This window comes from Athalia rosae, chromosome 1 (assembly GCF_917208135.1).
Source record: "Athalia rosae chromosome 1, iyAthRosa1.1, whole genome shotgun sequence".
In the NCBI taxonomy this organism is placed as follows: Eukaryota; Metazoa; Arthropoda; class Insecta; order Hymenoptera; family Athaliidae; genus Athalia; species Athalia rosae.
This window is the reverse complement of record NC_064026.1, coordinates 3315051-3330218: the sequence shown is the minus strand read 5'-3', so window position 1 is coordinate 3330218 and position 15168 is coordinate 3315051. Positions and strand designations below refer to the sequence as shown.

At 44.0% G+C, this 15168-nt stretch overlaps 1 protein-coding gene across 6 annotated transcripts in view; it reads left to right on the top strand.

Moving 5' to 3' along the window:
• LOC105690823 (RNA-binding protein Musashi homolog 2-like) overlaps window positions 1-15168 on the top strand; it is a 184590-nt gene that overhangs the window by 140547 nt on the left and 28875 nt on the right. The window lies entirely within an intron of this gene.

Genomic DNA, 15168 nt, shown 5'->3' with positions numbered 1-15168 from the left:
TCATTGTTCTTGACGCGCGATTTTAACGAAGGCGGTGATTCTCCGCGATGCACGTACAGAGAGTTCTGTTCCTTCGGTATTAAGAAAATACGTTGAATACCTCCGCGTGGTGCACATCTGCACAATCATAGGGTACGACGACGAATAATATACCCAGACCGTCTTGTACGTTCAGCGATATGTATACTTTATCTTTCACCTTTCATCTCGTAGTCGCTGTTTAATTTTTTCTTTTTTTTTTTCAACTTTGCTTTATTCCTACGTCTTTCCATCCAGCTTCTGTTTTTCAGAAAACATCGTATCAACTGGGAAAAAAGAAAATAAAAAAATATGTACGTAGACGAGAATTTATTGTTCCTCGTTTGGGAATCGTGCAGTGTTGTTATACGGTGTGTACGTCGCGTTCGCCTCGTACCTACCTACCTACCTACCTCTCTAGTCCTGGTCGTAGCTCGATCCCGGTATTCGTTCGTTCGTTCGTTCGTTCGCTTACGTCCCGACACAAACTCTCCCTTGTACACAAACTTACGCGCGCGCCCGTGGAGGTGCCCCATTGTCCCAGGTTCAACGGGTCTCTTTGTGGAGACACCTGGCGAGTCCTTTTTCCCCGTGGGTAGTCACCCCTCTTTCTCCCTCCCTTTATACCTACCTTCCCTTTTTTCTCTCTCTCTACTGTCCCTCTCTCGCTAGGGCATCATCGCCGGCCTTTAGGGGATGCCGGGCCTGCCCCTCAGGACCCTCGGAGCCCCGAATCGAACGGGTGAACTGCAAAAATGTATCGGGGAAAAAAATCTGGCGCCCGTGGTACTAGGTGCTTTTTGTGTATTCTCTGTTTTATCGGATTCGTTTCTTCGAGCGGCGGCGAAAATCGCCGGATTTTGCGTTCACCCGGTACACGCGATCTAACTCGCGCGCATCTTATGTGCAGACGTTAAAAGAAAATGAAGAAAAAGAAGGTGAAAAACTGTAAAAACGTCAATGTCTATAACGTATCGCGTACAGTTTCTCGGTTTATTTATCCCGCGTAGGTGGTTATATTATATTACACACAGGTAGACGCAAATATTTACATACCCATATACGAATGTGAGAATCCCCGGAATGTCGTAATAAATCGTTATATTCGCTTGTGTTTCTTCGCAAAACCCGAAGAGGGGAAAAGATGAAAAATAATTGAAAGAAAAAAAGAAACGACGAACGAAGTCTTTTTTTTTTTTTCTCCCCTTCATATTCTACGCTTTACGGGAGACCAGGCACGATGTCTACCTACCCTCCGAAAATATGCATGATATGCAGTAAGCACAAACAGTTTCAACTCCTACAGGCCTCTCCAGTTAGCTACGTACGTATGCCGGTCTTGAAATATGCTATAAATTTTTTGCCTCCAAATATTATGCGTATATATTACACGTTTTATACTTCCAAAGGATCAGATGTACGAATAAAAATCGAGCTCGACGTAAAGTAGATTGATTTCATTTGATTTTATCGCAATCGATTCGAATCAGTCGATCGATTTCTAAATTTTCTTTACTAATTCCACGGGCTTTCGTCGTCGTGTGTACGCGCGGGCCGCGCATAGGTGTATAGAAATTTATGACGTATATATTCGGGCCAATATACACGTCCGAGGAATTGAACGACAGCTGCTTTGGCAAACTGTGTAGTAGTAGTAGTAGTAGTAGTAGTCGTCCTGTACATTAACGTCGCAGCCGACTGCCTCCCGATACAACCGAAATTATTCCGACCGGTCGGGAACCACCTGGTCAAAACGCACGTCACCCGTGTGTGTGTGTTACGTTTACCTATAAAACACGTAGGACGCGTCGTCTGTGTGCGTCGCGCGATGCAGGTTACATCGGTATATTTCGACCATACAGAAGTATAAGCCCAAACGATAACGCCGATGCGTATCGACGATAATACGGCGCGGAAATCAGGTCCCATGGCAAACAACCACCTGCGAAGCAGCAATTCTTTATCGAAAAGATAAAAGTTATTGTATTAGAGGGCATCTATATTTCAAAGTCGACACACCCCTTCTCGCAATGAATTTCCGACGAGAGGGAACAATTGAATGAGTGAACGGCGGTTGTGCTACGGCGAGGAAAATTCGTATAATGTGTGGAAATCGTTCGTTGAAACGCGAGGATTGATTCGGATATCGCGTACGTTTTGCCGGATTCATTTCGAGCGTCGCGACTCGTTGACGAAGGAGTTGCCCCGTTTTTGATGTACGTACGTTAGCAGCAGCACTTCCCACGTTCGTTCGTTCGTTCGTTCGTTCGGTCTGAGAAGTATCTGGCAAAAAGAAAGTCTAGCTTAAGTCGAAAAGTTGAGAGCATCCGTTATCGGCTTTCAAAGCTACTCCTTTTAATCTGCTAATGGTATATACCTGTACCTATATTCCCGGCGTTTCACACCGTCTATACACATATTTCCAAAGATCCCGTAGCTTTTCCTTCGTCCTTCGCGGGCCGACTCTCCTCGCCATACACTCCATTCCTGTTTCTCTTCTGTTATTTTTTCTTCTCTTTTAATTTCGAACGAACGGAGTATCGCCCCGCGATCTCTGCGCGTGTGCGTCCAACGGTTTTTTATCGTACGAGTTTTTTCGGTCAGAAGAGAAGAGAAAAGAAAGGAAAAGAAACGAAGGGGAGTTACACAAATAATATACATACGGGTATGGACACAAGGAAGACGTCTGTGCTTCTTTTTCGGGTCGCTGGCAAAAGGTCCTCCTCCTCGTACCCGTCCGTCCGTCCGTCCGTCTCCCCGTTATAATATTCGGCGATAATTTTTAGCCCGAGAAAATGTCGGAAGCTCTCCTTTACGTCGGGAAAAGATAAGAGGGTATAGTTTTCTTTTCTTCCCTGACATATTCCTTTTTCATTCGTCTTTTCTTTCCTGCCTCCGTCCGAAGCTCCTCGCCGTTCCTTTTCCCTGGCTCCTCTTTTTTCTTTCAGCCGTATACACCCCCAGCTTCGGATCCTTCGGCTCCTCGTTTTTTACCCTCTCTTTTTTCGCTCCCCCTTCTCTCCATTTTTGCTCAAAGAGCCACCCTACCACTGTTCCTCGTTACCGACGACGTACAACGTGTATACAGCCGCTGTACCTCCGCGGACTTATCAAGTCGGGTACAGAATATTCCCTCCGTTCGTCGGCCGCGACGCTCGGCGGTCTACGAATGTGGCGGGGGGGTGGTGGGTTGCGGTCGGTGGTCGCGGCTACGTCGTCGACGCGTTTCTCTCTCTTTGTTGTTGTTTGTTGTTGTACGGAAAATGGCGGACGGCAGGTAAAGCCTATGGGGGGTTCCCAGAGGCTCACCGCGGCTCTCTCGAATTCAACCAAGCCAGCAGCAGCGGCGGCGGCAACCCCTTCGCCGTCGCCGAGATATCACCGCGTTCGCACCGTGAGGATAAATTCTGACGCCGGGTCGATGTGGAAAGGATATTCGGGGACGACGGTGATCCTCCGTCTCTGTACCCACCCATACCCCCCCTCCCCCCTCCCCCCCCACACACACACGGTTTTTACCGCAACCACAAAACCTGGCAAATATCTTTATTCGGAGAAATTCCCGACGGGCCTACGTGTGCACGAGGTGGTATATAAAACAACGGATTTTGATAGAGTCGAGGTTGGTTTTTTATTTTTTCGTCACGTTCTCATCTGGGATCTACAAAGTTGTATATATATAGACTCCAAACTTGAATTTAGAGATCGAAAATCATTTCGATTCCCGAGTTCGCTTTATCAATTCCGGCGGTATTTCCCATCCGGTTTCGTCTTCTCCGATTTCGTCGGTCTCGTTTCCGTTGGCGTCCAACATGGGCTCGTGTCTCATCAGACGATACCTGTTGTCCAGATGAATCGCCGGTTGCCAATCGCGCGTTTTCACGAACTGCGGGGAGTTGCAGAGTTAATCGTTAGCATCGCGACGATCGACGATCCGTATATAACGATAAGAAAAATGGATAGAAAAAAGGAAAAAAAGAAAAAAAAAACACTATGTGCGATTCTCCCAGCTGCGGTCACCCCGGGCAATCATAATCAGCTGCAGCTGCTGCAGCGTATCGCGCTGGAATTATATATCGAAACGAATTTTAATACCGGGAAAAATTTTCACACCGTTTTATTCCCGGGTTTTTTCAGACATCCGAATATTCATCGAGTTTCGATCCCTCGTTATTTTATACAACCGACTTTACGGCGTAGCTACATAACGGCACGTATATGTATGGTAACTGTGTTATTATATACGGAAGACAAGCATTTCTCTCGTTTTAGTATACATTAGTTTTCCCATTTCAGCTGAAGATCTCGATGAAAGTCTATACATACGTACGCGCGAAGTAGTCTCCCCGCGATCTTGAAAAGAGACAGATAAAAAAGAAATCCAATTTAACGCCGCTAAATATTAAAATCTCATCGGCGTTACCCCGCTGGTTCCAGAGTTGTTTTTTTTCTCTCTTCTTATTTTTCATTTTTTTTTTTTTCATTTTTTTCAAAAAGTGCAACGAAAAAAAATACGTTCATAACAAGTGAAAAGAAGAATGAATTTTTTTTTCCATCCACCCTAAAAAATTAGAAATTTAGCGGTCCAACGTTTTTTTTTGTCGAATTTCCTCAAACTCCTCGTCATCTTGACCCTACGGTCGGACCTTTGCGCCTCACGAATACATTCCACCGATACAGTTTCCACGTAGAAGAGTCCTGTGGGTAATTCTAGAAGGGATTCCCAATGCGTCCACGTTATACACCTACCTGCGAATGTATAATTCACGATATTCAGAGAAGCTCTTCACGCGTGTAGAGGGGTGAAGAGGTGAGGGAAAATGGGGAAGAGAAAACGAAGCGTTAGGAGCCAGGGGGAGAGGGAGGCATCCCCTGTGCAGCCACGGGCGCTGAACCGCGCGGGTGTTCCTTGATTTTGATCGAGTTTAATCGAGGCGACTGACTACGTTCTACTAACGAGTAACGAGTTTCACCTCTCCACGTTTCACGGTGTGGGTACATTGCGTATACATGTAATATACACATCCGCGTATTTATTATATATACATCGGTGGGTACATAAACGCGGTCTCGGGGCTCACCGAGAGACGAGCCACTTTAAACTTCGAACCCACCGCCCACCGCTGTACCCATCAACCGGATTGCGGAGACCTGCGAAAAGAAAATTTCTGTTCCCTTCACCTAACCTTTCACTTTTCTTTTTCTTTTGATATTTTCTTGCGTGCCTTTTTTTTTTTTTCGTCCGTTCATCGGAACTGATTTCGAATACACCGTATGAAAGAACTTCCGAGGAGATTCAATTTAGCAACGATACTTATTAGCATTTTAATCTCTTGAAAATTTCTCCCCCACCTCCCCCTCCGTCTTCGTTTTTCTTCCCCTAACTACCCGCCATATACAAGGAGCGACGAACATCAGCTGCTGTACCTACTCGAAATTGAAATTTCGCAAACTTCTTATACCGGCCCTTGAAATCGAGGTATAATCACTCGAGAAGTGAATACAGCGCACCTAATTTGAAATATAATATAATTAAAGCTAAAAACTGTACGTGCAGTGTTGTAAGTTTTTTTTTCTTATCTTATTTTCGGTTCGCGGCGATCGGGCGCGGCAGATGTGCGATGATCGAGGGGTAAAAGGGGAATGAAAGTTGGGTGGGGTGGGGGGGGGGGGGGGGGGGTTGGAAGAAGACGAAGAGAATAATTTTCGTGTAAAATAACGAATTGTGAAATAAATTTTCCCAAGTGCTGAGTTGAAATTGTTATTATCATTAAATTTTTTTCCTCTCTTTTTTCAACTTTCCTCTTTGTAATCAAGACAATCTTGTTAACTCAGTTTCTGTGTTTTCTTCCTAATCATATTTTGCGTAACGAGGTATGCGCGGGAAAGACGACTCATTAAATACTCGGGAAAGTTTATTATAAAGATAGAACAAGTGAGCGGTAAAAAAGATAGTGTTATAACCGAGAATAACAAGTGAAATATTATATCATATCGTATTCGCCCACTCACTAATTAATTCATTCATCGTTCGAGAAAAGATGTACGATCGTTCTTTGCAAATTTTATCTATCATCTGACTTATTTTTATAAAAATTTCAATAATTCACTCTACGTAATCTAGTTTGTTCATCTTTGTATCGCGCAAAAAGTCTCCCGTGTGTTTTCTTAAACTTTTTTATTCAAATCTGTTCTTCGTCGTTTTCTTCACTTTTCTTTGCCCGTGTGATTATTTATACTCTTCCCAATTTTTCCGAAAAATCTTTCCACACCCCCCCACCCACCTAGCCACCTACTTGAATATACCGCGATAAAAAGTTAGTTTGGTCCGTCGGAATCGCTGTCACCGTTTCGCAGGGTTTATCTCCTTCTTCGATTTGTATAGATTCGAGTGTGGGACGTCGAGAGCATCCGAAGACGTGTTGTGTGATGGAAAGGAAGAAAAATGAAAGACGAAAGTAACGAGAAAAAAAAGAAAGAAAGAAAAAAAAAACGAGAAAACTGAAAAGGAGAAAGGAAATCGCGTAGACGCGCGCGTTTTACTTTTTTAGGTATATACCTATAGGTACTGCGAACGTTTCTTAAAAATCGATCATGTTATATTCATAGCACGCGTTCAAACGAGAATTATGAGCTTCCGGAAAAATTCGCAGCCATTAGTTGAAAAGAAGAAGAAGAAGCAGGAGAAAAAGTAGAAATGAAGGAAAGGAATCGGTGAAGTAAAATGAAAGATGCGATTTTTTTTTTTTTCTTGTCTTACTTTCGCCAATATAATACGAAAAAAATACCGCTTCGAGCAGCGGGATCAATTTTATTTTTATCATTACCCTATTTACTAAAGTACATATGTACGTACATGTGTATTTTAGTCGCACGTCACTAAAAAAAAAAAAAAAAACGCGATTATAGGTATACCTACGTTATAATAAGGACATCGATGAGCTGCGCTAATGGAAAATGTGGGGGGGTATCTATTCTAATAATTCGTATGGATTTGACAGGAAATTAATCAAATTGAATCTTTGACGTGTATATTATATATTTGTGTGATATATAAGAATAAGACATTACATAGGTACGATACCTAAATTTTTTATCGATGCACGGAACGAACGAACGAACGACGATAATTTATCAAATCTTTACCGCACGCGCGCTCCGAAGAAGATGGCGTACGGAAACGAAGGAGAGTTCCTCCGTCGTTCAATTATTTATAAATAACCGATGAAAAAAAAAAAAAAAAAAAAACTCCGAAAATAGAAAGAAAGTAGAAGTGGTAAAAAGAAAAAAAAAAAAAAAAAAAAAAAAACAACGGAGGGGAGAATAAGGTCGATTTCGATGTTAAGGAATTGGTAAACTCGTGGAAGTTATGGGGCCGCCTCGTGGATATCTTTATGTATTTCCACGAGTGATTCGTCCTTATATCCCAGGGGGTTTTTCCACCGCATCGCAGCAGCTAGAAGGGAGGGCGGGTTTGGTACCTGGCGCCAGGTGCGCTTCGTGCTTACTTTATACCTGCATGGCAGGCAGGGACGGCGATGTCTCTGCTTTGACGTTCTATATCTACGTGCATATAACTTGGCGTCAACGATTCCAACTTCGGCCCGCCGCGAACCCTACCTCCTCTCTTCCCCACTTCCACTTTCTATGCATCCATGTTCCAACTCGCGTTTATACAGCAAGACCGACAGACATGCGATCTCGTCATCCGAATGCTACCCTACCTCCATCCCCCAACTTTTTTTTTTTTTTTTGAGAGTCAGCGACTCTCAAGGAGGCTGAACTGTGGTGCAGAATTTTTTACACAACGAATACTAGAGTCACACGAGACGACGATTGACAATTATCGTCGTCTCGTGTGACACGAGGAAACGAAGCAAAAGTGAACATTTTTTCCTTGCCAATGAAGGTAATAGTGAGCGAGAGCTTGAAAAATGGGGAAAAAACCGTGTGGAATAATCTTAGTTGTTTGTTCCGTGAAAATGACCGCGGATACCGGTATATCGTATGTTTTTTGGAAGTGTTTGTTCAACGCGCTGGAAGTTGACGTGGGTCATAATACTGGATATACGTTGAATCCTACGTGAAATACAATATATAACGGATGTGTGCGTCCGCCTTGCCGTGTGTACGGAAGGCTGTTTTACGGCAACTAACTCCGTTTTTTTCTTCGAGACGGTAGAAGAAGAAGAAGACGAAGAAGAAGGAGAGAGAGAGGGAGAGAGAGAGAGAATTTTGAAGAGGGAAGGGTCGAGTTCAAGGGTGGCAAATTGCAGGCTCTCGAAACGTCGTCTCGTCGTGGACGACCTGGTGCGGGCCTCGCATGTGGTGCATATATTTAGCGTTTCGTCTTGCGAACGTAAACGAGAATCTTCCAAACTTGTATTACCTACTCGCGACTATCGCGCAATCGGTTATCTTCGCCGCGACGTTTTCTCTCGAGCCGTTGCAACTTTTCTCTTTTTCGCTCTCCTCCGAGGCGTTGAGGAGAACGTCCTCGTTAAACCTGCCCTTATTAAAACATGGACGCGTCCTGCGTCACCGACGTTAAATAAACCAACAGCCTCGACGCCGCGACGCGCCCCGACTTCCAGTTGTCGCATCTGCACTTACTTACTTATATACTGTACACGTACAAACCGCGGAGTTTGGAATTTCACACACAACCGTTCGAAACTACGTTGGCGAGCAACAGCGCTCAAAATAAGCAGCTTACCCCCCCTTCGAACCGCCCCCTCTTTTAAACTCGCCGTACCGACCTACCTTTCTATCCATCCATCTAGCCACACGTGTCTTCGTCTATTCTCCCTTGCGCGAAACCATCCCTTGCGCTATTCCTCGGCTAACGCTGACGGGCGGGCATCGGGATTTCCCGTAAACGCGGTACGCGTTTTCACCGTGTCGTCGATATATCTGGTCGTGTTGGACTCAACCTACCCCGGAGACGCTTCGTAACCGAGCGCGAAACACCAGCGTTTCGCCAAGTTTTCGAATCCCGAAGCGAAGAAATTGAGATATCTCGATCGGTCGACGGAAAATTTGAAACGTCGAACAGTGATTCCCAATGTTTTTTCGTTTCGTTTTATGATCACGGCGACGTTTTGTTTCTCCCATTTTTCGCCATCGTCATCGACGCGAGGCTGATTGTGAATAGGAAAAGCAAAAGCTTCGGTGCGCAATCTATGTACGATACGTTTTATATGTACTCGAGTCGAGTATAAAGCGCGCATCGTATTCTCTGTATATCAATATCCATAAAGAGCAGATAGGAGCAGACAGACGTAGTACAGTATCCGTTCTCTTTTTTTGCATCTTCGGTGCTTCTGAGGAACTGCACCGCTCGAAAATCGCGAGAGACAGAGGGAAGAAATAGTTGATGCAAATCGCACGTCGGCGTACAAAATTTCCGCAGTTATGACCACTTTGTGCCCCGCCGTATACGTACACCGAAAACGTGATTCACTGCGGACTGCCGTCCTTCAATTGAATCCTTCTGCGGTACAGAGATACCTATACCCCTACGTTACAACGAGAGCAGAATGCGACCGCGAAACTTTCATACGTATATATATGTATACGCAAAGTATGTTTTACCGAGTTTCTACACACATGGTATCGTAATTAAATTTATACACGTCACGTGTACGCGGATATTCCAACTGTATATACGTGAATGTGTGTGCGCGGTGCAGCTACTTGCGGCATGGGGGCGCCGTAGGTGGGAGGTGTATATTTCAACTAACAAAGGAGCCCTTTGACCAGGGTGACGACAACGCGCTCTCATAGCGAATTTGATTAATTAACGGTTACCCTGAAAATAGCCAACTGCTTGTTCCCACCACTACAGGCCGCTAGATAACCATATACTTTATTAGCTTATCTCGAATAGCTCTCTGTGCATCGTGTAATACCATATATTCGTGTGCGTGGGACGCAAAAGTTTCGCATCGCTGATATTATTATTACTATTATTTTTTATATTTCAATTTTTATTTCACACACCCCGGCGAGATCGGGCGACGTTCACCTCGGATTTCTTGAGGCTAGATTTCGTTTTCGTATATTTTCTCCAAAATTTTGCCACGAGGTATTCACGATCTAGCGAGGGGTGGGTATTTTATCTAATGTATATACATATATGTATATAAGAAATGAAATGTGCCGGAAACGAAACTCCGACTCGATAGATAAGGACAAACGTCAAGAAACGGTGCAGAAGTAAGGAACAGCACTTACAGATATCCCCTCTCTGTGTAACGCGTTACGTAGCGGTGTAAGTGTGTGTTGTATTTTCTTGGAGCGCGAGTGCTCGCACTTGAGCCGAAGCTCTTGAATATCGCGATAATATAAAGCGAGCGATGCGCGACGAGTAGGGAAACCATATACGAGGCACCGAGCCACGCCACATCGCTGTTGTGCGGACGTACGGAGTTTATCGCTTCGTTGCAGAGTCGTCGATTTCGACAACTAGAAACCAACGAACGAACCAACGAACGAATGGGGATACTCCGTAGCAGCTTAATTCTATGATATCGAATGACGCGTGGTGTATATCGTTGTACGCGTACCGTCGAAAGAACCGCAAATTCGGGAACGATACGAAGCCCTAAAGAACGCACACACCCTCCGGATCCCTTCGTGGGAGCCACCGATCTTTGGAAAACCGTGTGGGGGGGGGGGGGGGGGGGGAGCCACCCCGAAAAAGCCCCACAAGCCCTCGGAGTCACGATTTTCTTTTATTCATTTTCGAAATTGCGATGCCGTCGAATTAGTAGGTCTCCGTATACCCAGCGAAGCCCGGTAAAAACAAAAGACCAACGGGAAGCCGGAAAAGAACGCGGTGTCCGTTGCCGCGAGTAAAGCTACTTCGAGGTGACCTGAAATTGACGGGTATCTTCCCGAGGACTTTAGGTCTTCTTCGCAACTGTTTTACGATCATTTTTTCCTCCTCCCTCAACTATTTCAACGTAACTTGCTACCCTTCTCGCTTGCCTTCCGGGATCAACGGAGCAGCAGCACCAACGGTGCTGAGAGAAAGCGAGTAGGAATCGCCCACTCGCGCAAGCCCTACCGCTCTCACCCGCAATGGTTTCTACCGTATATCTTAGGGGTGTCGGCGAAATACCCATATAATATTATATGGCTCTACTATTCCGCCGTCCCTGCGAGATTCCCGTGGGGGACGACCTCTCGTCCTCTCCTAGTCGTCAAAGAATTTCGCGGCTTCCTTTTAACCCCCCCCCGCACGTGCTATACTTTACCTTCGAAGCGGTATTCTTCGAAATACCGGCATCTACGCGATATCTATTTTATATAAACTCCTAAAAATGAAAGCGTAGAGAACTCTCTTCGTTCATCTTTTGCTTCAATTTTTATCTCCTCCCGATCATGAATTTTATACGCGCTTCAAACTATGACGTCGTCAATTTATTACCGAAGGTCGAACGAATCGACGATTTTGATTATGAAAAATCCAAAATCCAAACTCGTGATTTCCGCAATCGCGTGCGAGTAAAATTGTCTCGCGGTCTGAAAAAAAAAAAAAAAAAAAAAAACCCCGGTCAAAGATTTTAAAGAGCAATTGTCCGACCTCGAGGGTACGTTTCGCTAGCTTATCTCGACATGAATTTATAAAGAGGTGGGACACTGTCGACGGATTCCCGAGGGACAACCCTATCCCGCAATCTCTCGACGAACTATGCGAGAAAGCGGACCACCGCTCATGCACTTCAAACATACTTCATTTATTAAAACCCTATGACCGTAGTCTAGGTACTCTAGCCACCGTAAATCAATATTTGTTCTCTTTTTATTTTTTTTACGTTCCCTTCTTCCGACGCCTAAGGGTTTTTATAAAATCCGCGTCTATCATTATCTACTTCATCGTCAGCTGTGTATCGGATGAGAATTAATTAAAAGCTTCTCAAATACCGGCAGTCAGTCTTCCTCGTCCCGTTTTACATTAGGTTTTTTTTTTTTTTTTTTTTTTTTTGCTTTTGTCGTTACGGATTTTATCAGTCCGACGATTTTTCCGGGTTTAGGGGGTTGAAAAAAGTGGCGAGTCGGCGGATCGCGCGTGATTTTTTTTTTTTTCCTCGATACGGCGCAATACAACTGATACAGCACGCTCACAATATTTGGAAAATATTGTATAAAGGGCGATGATATTAAAGCTGAAAATGAGCACCGGCCCTGGAACCCTCGTGTTCAGCAACCCCTGTCTGGCCGCCCGCCCCTTGCCCAAGTATTGATCTGCAGGGGGATGATTTTTAAGACAAAGTTTCCGACGCCCCCCCACAGATGGCTCCACCGCGCGCATCCCACGTTTCCCTCCATCTCGCTCACTCTCTACCGTGCCCCCCTCCCCCCCTCTCACTTTCACCGGTAGTCGTCTTTCCCTCGTATTATAAACCACCCGCGGGGTACCAACCCCTTGCTCTACGGATGAGCTTAAACGTCTACAACTATGCCGAACGATAGGATTAATTAATGGACAAGGAAATCTACCGACGCCTCCGCGTCACGCGATCAATTTATATTCGTATATACGTATGTACCCTTGATAACAAAAAAGCGGTAGGTATAGACGGGTAGGCAGGTATATAAACCGGATGATACGTACGTCGGCCTGGTATGAAATCGTATCCCCCCCCCCCCCCCACGTCGTGTAGAGCCATTGAGAATTTTTTACCATAATTTTTTTTTCACCTTCCTTCCATAATTCTCGGATAATTAGAAGGTGTACATATAACGTATGTGCGGAGAGACTCTACACTCTGCTGAATTAATTTCTGTCTACGCAAAAGCGAAGAAAAATTTCGAAAAGTGTTTCACTTTTTTCGGTTTTTTTTTCTTTTTTTTTTTTTCTTTTTTGTTCTCTTCGAATGTACAACGCATCTGACTCTCCAGGTGACAATCGAGTTAAAATCGGTTGGGGTTGAAACGAAGAGTTTTTTAAAAATATTTAACGATCGACGTAAGAAGATACGAGAAATAAAAAGGATTTAACGAGAACCACCACCCCCGATCGAAATCGCGGCGTATCACGCTCGTGTATATTCACGTGAATTTTGATCCCCGGAGACCCACGGAGTACATATTAAACGTTGACGATGAGTTTTATCAGAGGAGCATCAAATATAAACCTATATATACGTAGCTATGCAGAGAGTACGCTCAACGATTCTCTTTCGGTTTTAATTGCGACGCAATAATTATCTCGGGTTTGTTCCAAAACTGTGTCTGTGTCCGCGTAGCTCTACGCGGATACGTATGTATACATATATCGTATACACCGTAGTAGTACATCTGCAACGTTGCGAAGGGTGCTTTTGCCCCCGTCTGCTCCCTCTCTCTTTCTCTCTCTCTCTTTCTCTCTCTCATTCTCTCTCCGCGAACAACGAAGACCGTCGCTAAGGGGGGATGAAACGCGCGTGACTTTGGCGTGTATAACGTTTCGACCAATGGGAATCCCTGTTTATGGGGGTAAACTGCAGCGCATCGAGGGTGAATGAAAACGCTCGCGATGTCGCGAGACTCGTAAGGTGCGGAGACCCGACAGTAAAACGTTCCACTGTACGTTTTCGATCATTTCGTTGATCTTGATGAGAATTAGGTATCATCCCGATCGTTTTTGAGCCACTCGTCGCCAGATATATCGACCTTCCTCATCGAGGATTTCGTTGCAGGGGATTGAAAATGGACGATTCGAATACTGGAGAGTTTTTTTTTTTTTTTGGTTTTTTTTTTTTTTCGTTTCTTGCTCTTTGTATCGGGGATTAAAGTCGGTTTTTCGGAATCCTCTCGCGAAGATCGCCCTCAGGAAAGAGAAGAAGAGAAAAATAGGGAGGGACAGGGCTTGAGAGACAAGGGTGAGTCAGACGAGGTTTAGAGAGGTTCTTGACCCTCCGTGAAGTCGATATCTTTCAGAATTATATCGCGCGCAGTATGCCGCTTCTTTTTCACCCCCGTGATAAGTACATCTCGCGGCTTTCTCCATCCGGTACGATCTTCGAGCGTATCGTCGCGACAATTTATCCGTACAGATATTTTCCAATAACTATTTGGTGTGTTTATTTTCTCTAACTTTTTTTTTTACGACTCGGTACGAACACGCGTACCACCGTACGCGGACACACGCACGAGGTACGCGGAATTATTCGAGCACCGAAACATTCGCTGTAAAAAGTAAAATTTTTATCGATCTAGTTCGCTGCATGCAGCAGGTGCAGAACTATGTGTGTAAAAAAGCTGCGCGACGTCGCCGCTGAGCGAAACGTAAAAAAGGGGTTGTTTAAAATTTTTTTCATTACCTTACCCGTGGGGTGCGCTGCAACGAGAAAAGTTGACTCGGCTCGTTTCATTCGTTTGTCTATCTCGGATTAGGTTTAAAAAAGTTTAATGCCCAGGTTCTTCCCTCGTTTCGTTTATTTATTTATTTTTTTTTTCTTTTCTTTTACTTTTTATTCGCCCCGTTTTTCCGTCTACGGGCGCTTTTAATTTTATTTATCGGGTTTCTTTCACTTTTTCTTTTTTTTTCTTTTTTCCTGCTTAGGAAGTCAAATTCTTGACACGTACGTCCTGGTAATTATAGATGTATACACTAGAGCGTCGTTGTCGCGTGCGTTTAGTTTTCATATTTATTATTCATATAGTTCATGGTTAATTAGACGTAATTATGGTCCGAGGGCTATTATATCGTTTGTGTGAGCTAACATTTTCGTGCGGAGTACAGGTATCTACACAACGAGACGGACGATCGCGTATCGATCGATTTGAAATCGATATAAATTTTCCATTTTTTTCCTTTCGTTTCGCACAAAATTTGAAGCTGACAAAACTCTAATGGTGAGGGTGTAGTTTTTGTTGAAATTTGGGTGGGAGTAAAAAAAAAATGTCTCGTAGATTCTACCGATTATTCATATATAGGAGCTTACTATTATGTATTTATATCATGTACTAATATATACCTATACCTATCTACTGTTAATTACGTCATATTAATATACTTAAGATAAACAGAGAAAAAAAAAAGGAAAGATACGTAGAATTAGAAATTTTGTCTTAAAAATTAAACATAATAATCTTGATGTTTAGATATGTAGATTTTGTGTAGATTCTATATATATATATTGAACTGTATAACTATAT